Consider the following 11,847-nt stretch of genomic DNA (forward strand, 5'->3'; position numbering starts at 1 on the left):
CACATAGAAAACACCTTCAAAGGTGTCCAAAAGCTGACAAACTGCTCAGAAGACACTCTCTTTAAAAAAAACACACAATTCTTTATTTTTCTAAATTAAACCATACTTACCGTCACGCCCATTTCAGCTGAAGCCAATGATCTCCTGCAATAAAAGTAAAATAATAAAGCAACATCATCCTTACCTTTCCATGGTTCCCACTACAGCTTCAGCTCTGCTACATTCACATGACAGGCTGGACCGCAGCAGAACGCTGCCATCCAGCTTGCCATGCGGCAGACACTGAGAAGCGCAGGCATGCTTGCGCTCCTCAGTGTCTGGCTGTGACGGCATCCAGATGAGCCGAGTTCATGTCCAATGAACTCAGCTCACCTCATGCACGTCACTGACAGCGAGAAATCTCCCACGCTGGGATGACATTGAGATGACAGGCTGGATCACAGCTGAGCACTGCCATCCAGCTTGTCATCCTTCAGAGACACTGCAGAGCGCAAGCATGCCTGCGCTCTGCAGTGTCTATGAAGGATGGCATGCTGGATGGCAGCGCTCAGCTGTGATCCAGCCTGTCATCTCAATGCCATCCCAGCGTGGGAGAATTCTCCTGCTCAAGCGCTGAGCGCTGAGAATTTTCCCACGCTGTCAGTGACGTGCATGAGGCGAGCTGAGTTCATTGGACATAAGCTCACCTCATGCACGTCACTGACAGCGTGGGAAAATTCTCCTGCACTCACCGCATGCGCAGGAGAATTTTCCCACGCTGTCAGTGACGTGCATGAGGTGAACTGAGTTCATTGGACATGAACTCGGCTCATCTGGATGCCGTCACAGCCAGACACTGGGGAGCGCAAGCATGCCTGCGCTTCTCAGTGTCTGCGGCATGGCAAGCTGGATGGCAGCTTTCGGCTGCGATCCAACCTGTCATGTCAATGTAGCAGAGCTGGAGCCATCGTGGGAACCATGGAAAGGTAAGGATTATGTTGGTTTATTATTTTATTTTTATTGCAGGAGATCATTGGCTTCAGCTGGAATGGGCGTGACGGTAAGTATGGTTTAATTTAGAACAATAAAGAATTATGTCTTTATTTCAATTAAAGGACTTTATTCTGGGTGTTTGTGTGTTTTTTTTAACTTTGACCATGGGGTTAGTAATGGGGGTGTCTTATAGACGCCTCTCCATTACTAACCTGGGCTTGATGTCAGCTGGCATTATAAGCTGACATCAACCCTAGCCCTATTACCCCACTGCCACCGCTACAGGGCAGTGGGAAGAGCGAGGCAAAGTGCCAGAATTGGCGCATCCTATGGATGCGCCATTTCTGGGGCGGCTGACGGCTGGTGTTTCTAGCCTTGGAGGGGACCAATATTCATGGCACCCTTCCTGGGATATTAATATCAGCCCCCAGCTGTCTGCCTAGCCTTTGCTAGCTATTAAAATAGGGGGGACCCCACGTCATTTTTTGGGGGGTCCCCCATTTTAATAGCTAGTAAAGGCTAGGTATTCAGCTGGGGGCTGATATTAGTAGCCTGGGATGCTCCATGGGTATTACCCCCTTCCCAGGCTTCAAACATCTGCCCCAGCCGTCTGCTTAACCTCCGCTAGAGACTAAAATTACGGGGAAACCCACGCCAATTTTTTTTTTAATAAATCTTTTATTTTAACACTAAATGACAAGTACAGTAATCAACACTGTCACTGTACTTCATATATATGTGACTGACATGTTTCTATCTATCTAATCTATGTGTGAAGCTCTATCTTTCTGTTATAAATTGTCGGGTACTGATGCTGAATTGCCGGCCGGCTTTTTTAAAGAGACGGTGCATGAAAACACTAATATTTTTTTTAATAAATCCTTTAACACTAAATGACAAGTACAGTAACCAACACTGTCACTGTACTTCTTATATATGTGACTGACATGTTTCTATCTATCTAATCTATGTGTGATACTCTATTCTTTCGGTTCTAAATTGTCGGGTACCGGTGTATGCCTCTGCTGAATAGCCGGCTTTTCATGTTTCACTGTGGGCACTGTTCCCATCGATTTGGGTAATCACTGTAATGCCACAACCACCATGGATGTGGCATTACAGTGAGTGGCAGACAATCCCTGCATGATTGGTGCTCTAAATAGCGCCAGACATGCAGGACACGCTTTTGGTGCACGAACAGTTATCGAACATAACCTCGAACAGCCGGATTTTTTGCAAATCGTTCTCGTTCGTCGAACAACTCGAACACCACCCAAAACAGCTCGAATTTGAGATTGGCGAATAGTTCTAGTCGAACACCGCTCATCTCTATTCCCAAGTAGAGACTGGAGTATCTGTTTTGACAAAGTCACTGGCAAGGTACTTGAGGGGAGATATATAGCACTGAAATTGTTAGCTCCAAAAATATAAACAACATTTTTTTTTTACAGCACACAAAGTGTAGAGAGGGGTTAATTAGCCATGCTTACTGTTAGGCTATGTGCCCACAATGCAGAAATGCTCCAGATTTTTCCTGAGCATTTCTGCATCTCCCTTGCAGAAAAAAAGCATGCGATTTGTACATGCGGATTGTACATGCGTTTTTCCTGCCAGGGACAAGCGGAAGTGAAGCGTTCTTCACATGCATTTCCGCATGCGGGTTGTCAAGCGCTTTCCAAGCGATTTTAGCATCACTTGGAAAGTGCTTGACATCTTGGTCACACTATATAAATCCATGCAACCGGCAACCGGCATATATAGTGTGACCGAAAAAGAATGGTAAAAAATAAATATTATACTTACCTTCTGATGGCCCCCGGTGTCTTTATCCGATCCGTCCGGTGTCCCTGGTGTCTCGCGGTGGTCTAAAAGGACCTGCCATGACACCATTTAGTCATGGCAGGTCCTTTTAGACCATCGCGAGCTGCCGGGAAGCCAGGACGGATCAGATAAGGACACCGGTGGCCATCAGAAGGTAAGAATAATGTATATTTTTTGTTTTATTCTTTTTTTTTTTATTCTCCAAACCCGGGTACCATCCGCACATTGAACCGCATGATATCTGCATTTTATCCGCATGTCCACATGTAGTGATGCGGATATTATGCGATTCAATGTAAGTCAATGGTGGCAAAAACGCCGCGATTCCGCACAATAATTGGTAGTGCTGCGGGTTTTTCCGCAATGATAATCCGCAGCGGAAATTTCCGCAACATGTGCACAGCACATGCGGATCATCATTGGGGAACATGGCAGGCCTTCTACCAAGCGTTTTTAAGCATTTCTGCAGCGGAAATGCCGCTGCGGAAACGCTTAAAAAACGCATAGTGGGCACACAGCCTTAAGGTGATTAAACACCTGTTGAGAGAGAGGAGTTTAGACGATAAATTCTCAGCATTTTAGAGCATTTGGTGTGGGGTAAGTCTGGAGGTGGAAGCTTTTGAGTTGTTTAGTCCTGTAAAGGAAAGCAGTCACGCCAGGTATGGGAAAGACTTAGTGCAACACAGAGGCAAGAGGGAAAGGGAGCCCAGACTCTAGGGAAAGGGGGGAGTGGAGACCTCCTAGTCTGGTCTAGTGTCACCCTATCTCAACTACTGTGCCTATATTGGCTCTGGACCAATCGCCACACGCGTGCCTCGCCCTGATTTTCCCTGATGTATAGCTAAGGCTAGGGATGGGAAGAGATGAGCACTAGTCGATCTCCACTAAACTCTATATACAACAAGGATAGACAAACAGAGAAGAATTGCTTAGCTTTAGATTACTCAAAATGTGCACACGGCCTCAAGCTCCAGAGAGGATAAAGTATTTATACACCCAGGCCAGAGAGCTTTTTAGCCAGAGAGAGGTAGCTGCTGGGTCCTAGAGACAGTCTCTCATCTAAGAAGATGTCTGTAATGCCAAACGTAGAGATCTCCTGCAACCAACTGCAGGGCGACTGTCTGTCACCTCTGATACACCCGTGACAAAAGCCAAACCTTGGGTGGCTTGTTCCTGAAGCGGGTGGTTACCCGTAGCAATAAGGACTATGCCACATGTTATGTTTTGTTTTTCCTGTTAGGCCGGGAAGGCTGTGTTTGTTTTGCTAATGATGCCATGGTTTATATAGTGCTCTTAATACACGACGGAAGATTTAAAGACAAAGTGTTCCTGTGTACCTCTTTGTGCAGCCGAGTGAGCCGATCTACCACACTGTCGATATGACCACAATACTGTAAGCTGTACACTCTGTAGAGGTGGCCTTTATGGAAGAGTGGGCAGAAAAAAGGCAAAAAAGACAAAAATTGTAAGGCTCATTTTGAGTTTGCCGAAAGACATGTGGGAGACTCCCCAAATGTATGGGGGAAGGGTTGGTTGTTAGATGAGACCAAAATTAAACTTTATGGCCAATAATGTAAACGCTATGTCTGGCGCCAAACGAACACAGCTCATCACCCCAAGAGCACCATCCCCACAGTGAAACATGGTGGTGGCAGCATCATGCTACGGGGATGTTTTTCAGCAGCAGGGACAGGAAAAATGGTCCGAGTCGACGGGAAGATGGATGGGGTGAAATACAGAAATATTTTTGAGCAAAACCTGTTTGTCAGTGATTTCAGACTGGGACGAAGGTTCACCTTCCACCAAGATAATGACCCAAAGCATACTGCTAAAGCAACACTCGAGTGGTTTAAGGGGAAAAGTGTAAACGTCCTGGAGGGCCAACGTCACAGCCCAGACCTTATGAGAGAAGGGGGGAACAGGGTTGCACTACCAATATTGATACTAATATGAAAAAGGGGGTGCTATGTCATGTAGAAAAGAATACATGAACTTATGAAAGAGAAAAAGTACTACATAATGAACGAGCACACCACCAATATAGAAAAATATAGAAAAATAGTTTATTGGACCACACATAATAAAAACATTTAAAAAAAGCCGTCAAATGGCATGTATACTGCCCCCCGCATGACAGATGTCAAATGATCAAACAATAATGTATACCTCCAAATACATGCAGATGTAATAATAAATAGGGAATACTACTCAATTGATGTGACAGTATATGATATAAATCGTCCCCAATAATACACCTGCACAAAAGTATAATGGTGAATGAATTGCGCATAGATAAACACAAGCACTAAAAGAGTTTCTAGAGAAATTGTCAAATATAAGTAATTAAAGATACACTTTGTAATAAGAAATAATATTAGTATAAACTAGTAAAGACACTACTCATAATAAATATCATGGGGGTAACCTTCATGATAAAAGGTGCTTAGGGACCATACATTAAATACCATACAGAAGTGGGAGATAACCCAAACTACTGAAAATTGCACAAAAAAACCCAATAATGAATATGGAAAATCCAGAGACAATAGTAATTTGTCCCACATGAGGGTGTATGAAGACCGGCGTCCTGTCAGGACACTAAATGATTACCTAGAGCGCCAACTAATCTGGAGGTAGCGGAGGCCTGGATAGCGTCAGGCAGAGGGCAGGAGGAAAGCCCCACGTGTATCACCGTGACCCACACGGCTTCATCAGGGGAATGATATAGATAGCCGTCTGGTCCGTTATATATCCTAGTTTGAAGAAGGTGGTAATTACCTGTGACAGCATGTCTCGGTCCCGCTGGCCGGACCGGAAGTCACGTGACCGGAAATGACTTATGGGGCGCCACATGAGAAGGTGACGCCCCCAGTGATTGAAAGGATGCTAGATCTGTAACCATGCCTCCCAGGGGATGGTTACCGCAGCGTCCACATACAATATAGTATATAAATGCTGGCAACTGATCATTCTGTGCATGTCAGCACAGATAATGTGTATATAGATGTCAGAATATATATATACATTTGACCACATGTTAAGCAGATAAGAAAAAATACAAGAAATGTGTATATAAATGCCAGAGTCTGTATATACATTTAACCACATGTTAGTCAGATTGGAAAAAATTCACAGATCTTACACTCAAAATTCTGAAAATCCAACACTGTTACAAAAGGCCACAAGGAGTGAGGGACATGGGTCGTCACTACATGTGGCCAAGGTCGACAGAATGGATCAGCTGTCTGTGAGGATAGAGGCCGGGATGTATACCTCCTACAGCATCCATCATATGTTGCAACATATAGATATCAAACAATAATGCCTAGAGAAGAATCCATTAGTGCAGATCTTAATAGCAGACTGATCATCGGTCACATAGTTCTAAATCAAAGGTAAAAAGCTCCAATCCTATGCATCTAAAGGGGAGAAGAACGTCAGATTAATGGAGCAATGATCATAAACCAATCACAGATATAGATATGAAGCCCCAACCTATAGGATACATATATGGAACAAAAAAGAGGAAGAGGCGGGCACATGTGTCTTAAAACCATAATAGGCTGTAATGTCCTCCACATATGTGCCATAAGTTCCAGTTCAAAAAGTCCTGTGATCCTTCTGGTGTATCCCCGTTCAAGAATAAAGTGTGTCAAGATAATAATAATAATAATAATAATAATAATATTTTTTTTATTTTTATAGCGCCAACATATTCCGCAGCACTTTACAAATTTTAAGGTGGACTTATACAGACAATACAGAATAAGCATATTTCATATCGAAAGGAGTGAGGGCCCTGCTCGCAAGCTTACAGTCTATGAGGAAATGGGGGAGACACAAAAGGTAGAATGTACATATATTGTATAATGCAGCCTTGATATACTAAATAGGATAAATAATACATGGACTGGTCGCCAGTCAGTATGTGCACAGTCCTGACCGAGGCTATTAAGTGCATGGTTGGTATGAACCTGAAATTGAAGAAGATTTTAATATGGGGGAAAACTGGGACGGACAGATAGTGTGTGGAGGCGATATGCCAGTCTAAAGAAATGGGTTTTTAGGGTCCGCTTGAAACTGTGGGTATTGGGAATTAATCAAACTGTCCTGGGTAGTGCATTTCAAAGAATTGGCGCAGCACACGAGAAATCTTATAGACGGGAGAGAGAAGTTTGGATTATGGAGGATTTTAGTTTTAAGTCACTGGCAGAACGGAGGGCACGTGTAGGGTGGTAGACTGAGAAAAGGGAGGAGATGTAGGGGGGTACTGAAGCATGGAGAGCTTTTTGGGTAAGCGTGAAATGTTTAAATTGAACTCTATATTGAATGGGTAACCAATGCAATGACTGGCACAGGGAAGAGGCATCGGTGTAGCGGTTGGCGAGGAATATGATCCTGGCTGCTGCGTTAAGGACGGATTGGAGAGGGGAGAGTTTAGTAAGAGGGAGACCGATAAGTAGAGAGTTGCAGTAGTCCAGACGGGAATGAATAAGAGCTACAGTAAAAGTTTTTACCGAGTCAAAGGTGAGAAAAGTCCTGATTCTTGAGATGTATTTGAGGTGTAGATGACATGAATGAGCGAGTGATTTGATGTGAGGAGTGAAGGAAAGATCTGAGTCAAAAATGACCCCAAGACAGCGGGCTTGTTGCTGGGGAGTAATGGTTGAGCCACACATGGAGGTGGCAATATCGGGCAGAGGTAGGTTAGTGGAGGGAGGAAAGACGAGTAGTTCAGTTTTGGAGAGATTCAGTTTTAGGCAGAGGGAGGACATAATGATAGACACAGCAGAAAGACAATCACTTGTCTTTTGTAATAATGCAGGGGTGATGTCCGGAGAGGAGGTGTATAATTGGGTGTCATCAGCATAGAGATGGTACTGAAAACCAAATCTGCTGATTGTTTGTCCAATGGGAGCGGTGTATAAGAAGAAAAGAAGGGGGCCTAGGACTGATCCTTGAGGAACCCCAACAGTAAGGAGAATGAGAGAGGAGGAGAAGCCGGCAAAAGACACAGAGAAGGAGCCGTCAGAGAGATAGGAGGAGAACCAGGAGAGAACAGTGTCCTTGAGGCCAATAGTGCGGAGCATAGTGAGGAGGAGCTGGTGATCCACAGTGTCGAATGCTGCAGAGAGATCAGCAGGGAGCAGTGACCAGTAGATTTAGCTGTTAGTAGATCATTAGAGACTTTAGTGAGGGCAGCTTCAGTAGAATGTAAAGAGCGGAAACCAGATTGTAAAGGGTCAAGAAGAGAGTTGTCTGAGAGATAGCGGATTAGACGGGAATGGACCAGGCGTTCCAGGAGTTTAGAGATAAAGGGAAGATTGGAAACAGGTCTGTAGTTAGCCGTGCAGTTCTGGTCAAGGGATGGTTTTTAAGTAATGGATGTATGCTGGCATGTTTGAAAGAAGAGGGAAAGATACCAGATGAGAGGGAGAGGTTGAAAATTTTAGTTAGGTGAATGGTGACAGCTGGAGCAAGGGACTGAAGGAGATGTGAGGGAATAGGGTCACTGGTGCAGGTGGTAGGGCGAGAAGATGCAAGGAGCCTGATCACTTCATCTTCCGTGACTGGTTCGAAGTCAGAAAGTGAGCAAGATACAATGTGGCGGGGGAGAGCATGCATAACGTTTGGTGATTGGGAGAAAATTTCCGGTTGGATATGGTCAATTTTTTCTTTGAAATAATTGGCCAGATCATCAGCGCTGAGGTTGGTTATCGGGGCCTGTGCTGTTTGATTGAGGAGAGAATGAAACGTGTCAAAGAGTCGTTTAGGATTATTGAAAAGTGAGATTATGAGGTTGTTAAAGTAGGTTTGTTTGGAGAGGTGAAGAGCAGAGTTATATGTTTTCAGCATAAATTTATAATGGAGGAAATCTTCAGGCAGATTAGATTTTCTCCACAGCCTTTCAGCGCACCTGGAACACCACTGGAGAAGATGTGTTTGAGGTGTGTGCCAGGGTTGTCGCCGTCTATGCCGAATTGTTCTCTGCGTAGGAGGTGTGGCTTCATCCAGGGCACATAGCAATGTTTCGTTATAAAGCTTCAGTGCAGAGTCAGGACATGAGAGGGAGGAGATTGGGGCCAATGATGATTGCAACTTTTTCATAAATTTCTGGGTGTTAATGGTGCATATATTTCTATAAGTGTGGAAAGTGGGGGGGGTCTTGAGTAGAGTCACAGTTCTTGACAGAGAATGAAAGAAGATTATAGTCAGACAGTGGAAGGGGAGAGATAGTAAAGTCATGTACTGAGCAAAGCCAGGAGAAGATCAGGTCCAATGTGTTCCTGTCCTCATGTGTAGGAGAATTAGCAAGCTGTGAAAGGCCGAAGGAGGAGGTCAGTGTTAGTGATAAAAGGTGAGTGGCAGATGGGGAAAGAGGATCGCCAATTGGGATGTTAAAATCTCCCATGATTATCGTGGGGATGTCGCAGAATAGAAAATTTGGGAGCCAGGCAGCAAAGTGATCCAGAAACTGACGGGAGGGACCTGGAGGGTGATAGAAAACAGCCACTCGCAGGGAGAAGGGCCGGTAGAGTCTGACTGTGTGGGCCTCAAAAGAAGGGAAGACAAGGGAGGGTACTGGTGGGATAACCTGAAAAGAACATTTTGTTGAAAGAAGCAGACCAACACCTCCACCTGATCTGTTGTCGGGTCTCGGAGTATGAGAGAAGTGTGGGCCACCATAGGAGAGAGCTGCATCGGCGGTGGTGTCTGACTGCTGGATCCAGGTTTCAGTGAGAGCCAGAAGGTTGAGGGAAGTAGAGAGGAAAAAGTCATGGATGTAAGAGAGTTTATTACATGCTGAGCGCTCATTCCAAAGGGCACAGTTGAATGAGACAGAAGATATGCAGGGAATATTAATGAGATTGGCAGGGTTACTGAATGTAACAGGGAAAGAGTTGGTATTATTACTGGAGGGTCCTGGATTAGGAGAAATATCACCTGCGACTAAGAGAAGGAAGATACAGAGAGTGAGCAGATGGTTGAGTGATTTGTGAGAGCGTTTCCTGTGTTGTATGGTGGGAGTGAATGGATCTGTGTGGTATAACATTGTGTAGAGAGCATGACAGCTGTACATAGGAGAAGAGAGAAGAGAGGGGTTAATATGGATGAAGTGTGCAGAATTTGTGGGAGAATATGGATGATTGTAGCAGCCAGAATGTAAATGGCACAAATACAAATGGTGAATACTCTTTGCAAAACAGATGACCTGGAAGCAAGTTTGTTTAATTGTCTTGCATGTCTTACCTGTCTCCTGCCCTGTCCAACTGCCATATCTAACTGCCGAGGAACTTTGATAAACTATGGCACTTCGATAAAGTATGCATAAATGCTATATGCATAAATGCCCCAACATAAATGCTGCCCCTTGACTATATCTCAATATATAGGGACGTATCTGCTTAGATCTACACAGATTTACCTCGTTAGCATTCAATCAACTAGCTTAAGACTACAGGAGACCATAAAACTGCAGAAAAAAAAACAGACTGGCAACTCTACATGGATCATAAACTGTTAAAGTAAGTGTAATGACCTTAAAGTATAATGGATTAAACAACGTAGATGAATGATATATATATATACCAGAGATTGATTAGCTGCATAGCATTGCAAGTAACATGGAGATACAATGTAGATTTCAGAAGAGATTACATGGAGCAGAGGAGTGAGATATATATACCAGTGATTGATTAGCTGCAGAGCATTGCAAGTAACATGGAGATACAATGTAGATTTCAGAAGAGATTACATCGAGTAGAGGAGTGAGATATATATACCAGTGATTGATTAGCTGCAGAGCATTGCAAGTAACATGGAGATACAATGTAGATTTCAGAAGAGATTACATGGAGCAGAGGGGTGAGATATATATACCAGTGATTGATTAGCTGCAGAGCATTGCAAGTAACATGGAAATACAATGTAGATTTCAGAAGAGATTACACGGAGCAGAGGAGTGAGATATACAGTACAGACCAAAAGTTTGGGCACACCTTCTCAAATAAAGATTTTTCTGTATTTTCATGACTATGAAAATTGTACATTCACACTGAAGGCATCAAAACTATGAATTAACACATGTGGAATTATATACTTAACAAAAAAGTGTGAAACAACTGAAAATATGTCTTATATTCTAGGTTCTTCAAAGTAGCCACCTTTTGCTTTGATGACTGCTTTGCACACTCTTGGCATTCTCTTGATGAGCTTCAAGAGGTAGTCACCGGAAATGGTTTTCACTTCACAGGTTTAATAAGTGGGATTTCTTGCCTTATAAATGGGGTTGGGACCATCAGTTGTGTTGTGCAGAAGTCTGGTGGATACACAGCTGATAGTCCTACTGAATGGACTGTTAGAATTTGTATTATGGCAAGAAAAAAGCAGCCAAGTAAAGAAAAACGAGTGGCCATCATTACTTTAAGAAATGAAGGTCAGTCAGTGCGAAAAATTGGGAAAACTTTGAAAGTGTCCCCAAGTGCAGTTGCAAAAACCATCAAGCGCTACAAAGAAACTGGCTCACAAGAGGACCGCCCCAGGAAAGGAAGACCAAGAGTCACCTCTACTTCTGAGGATAAGTTTATCCAAGTCACCAGCCTCAGAAATCGCAGGTTAACAGCAGCTCAGATAAGAGACCAGGTCTATCAGCTGAGTATCCATCTGACTTCTGCACAACACAACTGATGGTCCCAACCCCATTTATAAGGCAAGAAATCCCACTTATTAAACCTGTGAAGTGAAAACCATTTCCGGTGACTACCTCTTGAAGCTCATCAAGAGAATGCCAAGAGTGTGCAAAGCAGTCATCAAAGCAAAAGGTGGCTACTTTGAAGAACCTAGAATATAAGACATATTTTCAGTTGTTTCACACTTTTTTGTTAAGTATATAATTCCACATGTGTTAATTCTAGTGTTTAGCGATACCTTCCGATATCGGGAAATATTGGATCGGATTGGATCGGACCGATACCCAAAAAATATCGGATATCGCCGATTCCGATACCGGAAACCAATGCAAGTCAATGGGGCACAAATATCGGAATGAAAATA

This window comes from Phyllobates terribilis, unplaced genomic scaffold (assembly GCF_046119375.1).
Source record: "Phyllobates terribilis strain yellow unplaced genomic scaffold, ASM4611937v1 Scaffold_82__1_contigs__length_6685932, whole genome shotgun sequence".
NCBI classification, from domain to species: Eukaryota; Metazoa; Chordata; class Amphibia; order Anura; family Dendrobatidae; genus Phyllobates; species Phyllobates terribilis.